Source organism: Loxodonta africana, chromosome 4 (assembly GCF_030014295.1).
Source record: "Loxodonta africana isolate mLoxAfr1 chromosome 4, mLoxAfr1.hap2, whole genome shotgun sequence".
Classification (NCBI taxonomy): Eukaryota; Metazoa; Chordata; class Mammalia; order Proboscidea; family Elephantidae; genus Loxodonta; species Loxodonta africana.
This window is the reverse complement of record NC_087345.1, coordinates 28,247,457-28,255,078: the sequence shown is the minus strand read 5'-3', so window position 1 is coordinate 28,255,078 and position 7,622 is coordinate 28,247,457. Positions and strand designations below refer to the sequence as shown.

At 39.8% G+C, this 7,622-nt stretch overlaps 1 non-coding gene across 1 annotated transcript; it reads left to right on the top strand.

Annotated features, from left to right (window-relative positions):
* The first annotated feature begins 7,171 nt into the window (after window positions 1-7,171).
* On the top strand, window positions 7,172-7,278 carry LOC111748477 (U6 spliceosomal RNA). Its single transcript, XR_002784197.1, has one exon. It is a non-coding gene; the product is annotated as a U6 spliceosomal RNA (small nuclear RNA).
* The last annotated feature ends 344 nt before the right edge of the window (window positions 7,279-7,622 follow it).

Genomic DNA, 7,622 nt, shown 5'->3' with positions numbered 1-7,622 from the left:
GTGCAGAAAGGTCCAGTTTAAGGCTCAGTTGTTGAATAGAAGCTGTTTGCTCTTCTTGAAGCCCTTACGTCCCAGGAAGGCTAGGGCCAAAGATTTCAAGTCTCTCCCTGGGTTGGCAGGAAGTGGAAATGTGAACATGGGGAGGGGCATCCGGTGTGGTTTCTGATGGGGGTGGGAGAGCATTCGGATGTGTGTGGGAGAGATGGGACCCTGACCAGGCTCCTTGCTGTAATTGCCTGTTCCTGTGTCTGTATCCCCTGAGACTGTCACGTTTTAGAGGGCAGGCACCCTTTCTATCTTGTTCATCTTTGAATCCCCAGTGCCTGGGCACAGAGTTGACATATTTGTGGAATGAATGATTCACTTTTGAAACTTTGACCTGTGTGAAAGTTAGCTTTCATAAAATGAAAACAAATTCTTTACATATCTAGAAAACTTCAGCATCATTCAGTGTTGCTCTTAAAGAGGCTGTGTCTGATTTTCCTCTTGGAAATGTTTGATGCTTACAGATATAAGTGACATTTATTGAGAGTTTACCAATCACCAGGCACAGTGCTAAGGGATTCACAAATATCTCATTTAATTCTCATGGCAGCCTTGTGAGGTGGATGTTCACACAGTTGGTAAGTGCTTACTGGTTTGAGTTTAAAACCCAGGTCTCTCTGACTTTATAGTCCAGGCCTTTAACCACTAAGCTTTCCTGCCTCACAAGCTGCATTCCTGTCTCAGATTTTACAGTGGCTGTAGTTCTTCAGAATGGATTTCCAAGGAGAGCCAGGCATCCTAACAATTTAGATCAAGTGACCCTGGAAAAGAATGAAAACTTGACTCTTGAATGAACCACAAGAGGATATACATGGTTAAGCCAAAAAATAGTAACACTCGTTTTATATAAACTTTAGCTTAGACCTCATGATGCTGGAGAAGAAACCTCCAGATGGCCCCAGGCTTTATCTTCCTATTTCTTCCACCATTGGGTACTCTGTGGGGATTGGAACAGTGTGTCTGGTCCAGGTCCACACAGTGAGATGAAAAATCACAGAAGGAGACAGATTTGTATTCTCTTTGAAACCAGACTTGAACTTGGAGGTTTTTGTTTGTTAACTTTTTTGCTTTTTAAAAATTTGCCTTATTGTCTTAATATTGTGTAGAGGCAGCCCTGGTGCTACCCTATTATAAGTTTGCTATTCTTCAAGATCTAAACACAATGGGGGTGACTTAAGGACAGGGTTTCAGCTTCTGACTCTCCTTGGTTTTGTGGGTTTAAGTTAATGTTATTTGAAAGTTTTTGTGTGTGTGTGGTTGAATATATACTATAACTTGTTCTTTTGTGACAACAAGATTTATACTGGCGGTGTCTCTCATACCACTGGAAACTGGAAGGAAATTGACAATGTGAACCTCCGAGAGTTTTAAAAAGACAGGAGCCATTATCCAGCAGTGATGGCTTCAAGCTGCTCTCCAGCCTGGTGCTCCATCAGGCTCAGTGGCGAGGTCCACAGAGCATATGGGCTGTCAGGGATTGAATACATCACACATGTATTCAGACCAATCCCCCTCCTTCTTCTTAATTAATATTTCTTCTTTCAGTGAGGAGGAATTCAGGGGAAAGAGGGAAAGGATCGGATGGAATTGTATTAAATACCAATTTACTTCCCAAGTTTCTAGCTGATTTTTCACTTAAGATAACTTGGCCTGAGAGGCGAAGGGATTTCAACAAAGTATAGAGGCTGGCATTCCATTTTGTATATCATTTTGGCTCCAGAGAACTACTCCTAGTAAAAAGGAGCCTGTGAGATGTAGTTGTTTTATGCAATGGCTAACAATACCAGTCTTTTATAGATCATAAATTCTCTTAACCTCAAACAATTTGGAGCCACCAACTGTAATCTATAAGGCTTCAACTGACAGGGATTTCATTTCTCCTTGGTGCCTTTCAGGCCATTAGGTAAATATTTATATGAAGTTCTCAGTTATTAGGGGATTTGAAATCATTTTATATGAAATAGAAACTTCTTGTCTATACCTTCTTAGTTAAATGTTTTATATGAGGTTTTTTTTTTTTCTTCTTCTTTTGTTCAATACTTTCTGTAATTTTGACACCCATTGGATTTCATTTCTTTTACACTTAATTTCTAATAAATAAATCCTGGATGGATTTTATTTTTTTGATGGAGGGAATAGAGAGTTGGGCAAATTATCATTATGTAATTGTTACTTTTGGTGGTATTTTTCTGCACCAAGTATGTTTATTTTCTTGCAAATACATAGGAATCAATGACAGTTATTACTTGATACTTGGCAGCAATTAGGATTCTTGGGCACAAGCAATACTTAACAACTCTAGAGAAACTGAGCAGAAAAGGAATTTGTTAGAAGGATATAGGGTACTTAGAAAATCAAAGAAAGGGCTAGAGAATTAGACTCTGTTGGGGAGAAGAATTAGAGTAGATCTAGGGGAAAAGTGGTTCAGTGGTAGAATTCTTGCCATTATATGGGAAACCTGGCTTGGAGTCTCAGCCATGCCCTTATACCCAGACACCACCCTTAGGTCAGTGGAGGCTTGTGTATTACTGTGATGCTAAACAAGTTTCAGCAGAATTTCCAGACTAAGACAGACTAGAAAGAAAGACCTGGTGATCTACTTCTGAAAATCAGCCAACAAAAACCCTGTGGATCACAACAGTCTGATTTGCAACTGATCAGGGGGATGGCACAGACCAGGCAGCATTTCGTTCTGTTGTGCATGGGGTTGCCATGAGTCAAGGGCCGACTGGACAGCAGCTAACAACAAGAAGGGGAGTGGGCCACAGGAAGTATTCAACAGTCCTGACAGGATGTCACTGTGAAATGAGAGAACAAGTGAGCTCCAACTGTTTACTCCCTACTTCACCCCGTTGTTATCTATCACTCTGATCAAGATTCACAGACCTGGGAGGCAAAGTCTGATTGGTCTAATTTGGTCACATGCCCTATCCTCGCCTTGAGGAAGGTAGACCCTGTTTTTTTTTTGGATAACCTCCTCCTTATCCCAACATTCAATGGCATGGAATCCCCGTGAAAGGAAATTGGGTGTTGTTAGGAAGGAGAAGGGAATACTGGATAGCCAAAATCAAATGTGCACCCCTTGATATCATCACACTTAGGGAAATAAGCAAAAAAAAAAAAAAAAAAATCCTTTTTTTTCTCGAACCAAATATAAAAATTCCAAGGGTTTCAATAAGTCTCTTCTCAAATTAATTTTACCTCAGTGAGAGGAATCTGATCATCATAGAAATACAATGCAACCATTGTGAAATCCCTTTGGCTTCAAAGTATAGAATGTCCTGGGAACAATACCCTTGATTCAATTCCACACTGTAAGTTGTGCAGCTTAGAAGGATGGCTTGGGTTTTCCTCCAAGTCCTAATGAAAGTTAATGATCGAGAGCTGGGCTACAGGCTTTTATATGGTTGCTTCTTAGGAGCTATTTAACTTTTACAGCTTTATTAAAGATTTTATGGAAAGGTTTATTTCATGTTTTATTACGGCTTTGGAAGATGGTCATGTTTGGCCTAGAAGCCTGACAGATGAGCACAAATGTTTTTGCCAAGATTGCTGGTAAGCAGTTTCTGGGTAAAATCGTGTTTCACTCTGACATTCTGTGGGAGCGAGGGTGGGAGCGGTTCTCCTCAGTGAAGCTCAGCACAACTGGGTGATTATGAGGATGAGGGAAGGGAGTTGATAGAAGGAGGAGCATGTCTCACATTCTAATTTTTTAGATGCAAAACAATTTTTTTTTAAATAGAGGTTCGCTTTGGATGAAAGTGAACATTTGAATTAGGAATTCCTTCCCCACTTACAATACATGTAGCTTATAGGAAATATACTTTATAAAACTAAAAATAATATTTTACAGTGTATTTGTTTTCCCTTAAAACAAACCTATGAGATAGATAAAAATAGTAACAGCTACCTTTTACTAGGTGTTCCAAGCCTGTTCTCAGCACTTTACAGGCAATGTTTCATTTCCTTCTTACTGTCCAAACTAAAACCTGTTGCCATTGCATCGTTTCTGACTCACAGTGACCCTATAGGGTGAAGTAGAACAGCCCCATAGGGTTTCCAAGGCTGTAAATCTTTACAGAAGCAGGCTGCCCCATCTTTCTCCCACAGAGCAGCAGCCGGTGGGTTTGAACCACTGACCTTTCAGTTAGCAGCTGAACACTCAAATGCTGTGCCCCAGGGCTCCTTAATTCTCACCATAAAGCTGTGGAATTATTATTAATATGAACTCCACTTTATAGATGGGGAAACTGAGGCTTAAATGAGTTTCTCAAGCATCTGACTCCAAGCCCAATTTACTTCTGCCGCTACCACAGAGACCTCACTGCCTGGTGGTTTGATGTGTAGGTCATTCAAGTTATTAATCGATTTTGGAAACAACTTTTTCTTATTTTTCTACAGGCAACATAAAATCTATTGAGAGAATACATTCTGAGATTATAGTAACACTGCTATTTGTTGTTACTCTCAGATTTGCCTTGTGGATACTTCCCCATCCTTTCCTTACTCCATGTCATTAACTTTTTAGAAAACAACTCAGAACTCCAGATTCTTGGTTCTCATCTGTCATCTTTGCTGGAAAGTCAGAGATTTTCTTGCAAAGCTTACATGGTTAAGTTGAACTTCACTCTGCAAAGCAAGAATCCTTTCTTCTAGCTGTTTGGAAATCAAAGCCGCAGGCAAAGGATTCCTAAATCCTTGACCAGTTTTTATCGGAGAATCTAAATTTTGTATTTTCTACCTAATTTTGTTAATGTTGCAATAAGGAACTCACTTGAAATCCTTTTCTTTGTAAAAGCACCCCTGTATATTCCATATACAACTAGGCTTTTTATACCATCTCATTTAACATATAAGATAACATTAGTTCTATCATTAATTGAGAACCTACTGTGTGTCAGAGACTGTGATAGGCACTTTCTGTATGTTATGACATTTAATTCAATCCTCATTACAACATCAAGTGGTGAGTATTATCATCTCCTTTTTCACACGTGAGGAAACTAAGGCTAGGAGAGTTAAAGAGGCAGATCTGGGCTTCAGACTTAGGTCTTCACTCTCCAATACTCCATGCAGACTTTCTCTGGAGTGAAATAGGTCACTAAGGATGTCTAAGCTCAGTTCATTGGAGAAATTTTCCAAAGTACTGTGACTTCTGAGTGGGGTGATGTGTAGGTAGGTACCTTTGATTGGGACTATTTTCTGGACTTTGATTTTATTGACTGAGAAGTCTCTCATCATACATTTTGATTGTTCTCCCTACTCCAGAGTCTAAAATTTCTCCTTCCCCTTTTGCCCAAGCAGCACTCTCAGCCACTAGGGTCACAAAGAATATACCAGGCACATTCAGCACTGAAAATTGACATGGCTTTTGATCATTGTGAAATGACATCTTATGTGCAAGCAGATGTGCATGTGTATGTGTAGTTAAAGGAGTCTGGGATAGGGTGTGGGCAGAGGAAGAGACATTATTGAAGGAAATATGTGTACATTTTGTGTGTCCATAGTGTCTTGCTGTTGGGTAATGGGCATGTAACCAAAAGATTGTGTGTGTGTGTGTGTGTGTCCAAATAAAGTTTGTGTGTATGAGGGGTGATTATGCATACTCATGTGTATATTTGCATGTGGTTTATGTGTGTGCAAGCACAGAAGTGAGCATGTAAATTGGGAGAGTGCGTGCTTACACAAAAAGGTAGAAATATACAAATCCCAGGCTTAAAGTTCAATTGAGGGAAATATATGAATTCATAACTTCCTAATATGTTGGTCAAGGTATTGGATGCCAAGAGGACTGGACGGAGCAAAAGATCAGAAAGTCCATCATGGGCTAACTTAGTATAACCTGGAGAGAGTCACCAACTCTCATTGGACTGGCATAATGGAAACCTGGTGGCACAGCAGTTAAGTGCTAGGCTGCTAACCAAAAGGTTGGTGGTTCGAACTCACTCAACAGCTCAATGGGAGAAAGACCTGGTGATCTCCTCCTGTAAAGATTAAACCTGTTGCCATCACGTCAATTCCAACTCATAGCGATCCTATAGCACAGTGTAGAACTGACCCACAGGGTTTCCAGGGAGCAGCTGGTGGATTCGAACTGCCAACCTTTTGGTTAGCAACCTGAGCTCTTAACCACTGCACCTCCAGGGCTCCCTCATAAAGACTACAGCCTAGAAAACCCAATGCAGGCATTTCTGCTCTATCACATGGGGTCTCTAAGAGTTGAAATTGACTTGATGACGCCTAACAACATAATAACAACAAACAGGCATAAGAATAATAATCCAATATACTTTACAGAGCTCTTATATGAATCAAATTAAAGGATGTGAAATGTTATGAATAGTACGTAAATTATTAACCAAAATAAATTGTTGCTATTGTTACTGTCTAGGAACCAAATTGTTGATTTTATATGTTGTTTGAGTTTCTCTACCAATTGTTAAATGAAATAAACACCCCATCTAAGCAGAGGAGTCAGATTTGACTCTGAGTGCTGCTTTTGTCACCTTTTGGTAGAGTAAAAAAAAGAGTAATATTTGTGCAAATCATTTTACCTTTTGAGCCTTTATTTCCACATCTGTATAATGGGTCTAATGATACCCTAATTAACTCACAGGATTGTTTTATGGATTACATGGGATGTGAGAACAACTTGTAAGCTACAAAATATCAGAAAATAAATGCTAAACTTAGCATTTCCCTTGTGAGCTACCAGAATGATCTTTTTTTTTTTTTTTTTCCCTCTCACTCTCTTAGTTCATGTGGCAAAGGGGGGAAATAAACATTTTATTTACCTCCCTGTCTCTGAACACATAATTAAGAGAGGCCAAGTGTTCATGTATCCAGATGTATTATTATGATCACGTAACACTGAATAGTTGTCTTGCCAGTTGGTTAATATTTAACTAATGGTTTTAGTTTTGCTATCAACCTAGGTGTTTTTACTTTTGTATGTGCAAGTTAAATATGTAGACATTTATTGATTCATTCATCAAACATTTATGGAGTTTTTACGTAGTACTAGGTAGGTGCTAAGTACACAGAGATGAAAAACACATGGTCCTTGTCTCCAAGGAGCTCCCAGTCTAGTGGGGAAAAAGACGAGTTTAAAAAAAAAAAAAAAGTGGTGCTCACTTTGGCAGCGCATGTACTAAAACTGGAGCAATACAGAGAAGATTAAGATGGCTCCTGTGCAAGGATGACTCGCAAATTTGTGAAGCATTCCATTAAAAAAAGATTCTAACTAGGCATATTAAGTGCATTAATAGAGACATATAGAGGTGCTGGTGCTGTGGGTGCAGAGAAGACAGGGGGTCTAATTCTGTCTGGGTGTCAGGGACAGTTGCCCGGATGTTGGAGGTGATGATGGAGCCTAGGAGCCAGGCTGAGTGAAAGTTCACCATGCAGACAGAAGGGTGAGGCAGGAAAGATTCAAGGCAGAGAGAATGACACAGAGACAGAGAGAATGTCGAAGGTCGAGAGTGAATTGCACACAGTGGAATTGCAGGTAGATTGGTGTGACTGGTTGGAATGTGTGCAGAGATGTAGCCAGAGCTTCTCTTCTAAGAGTGGGAGAG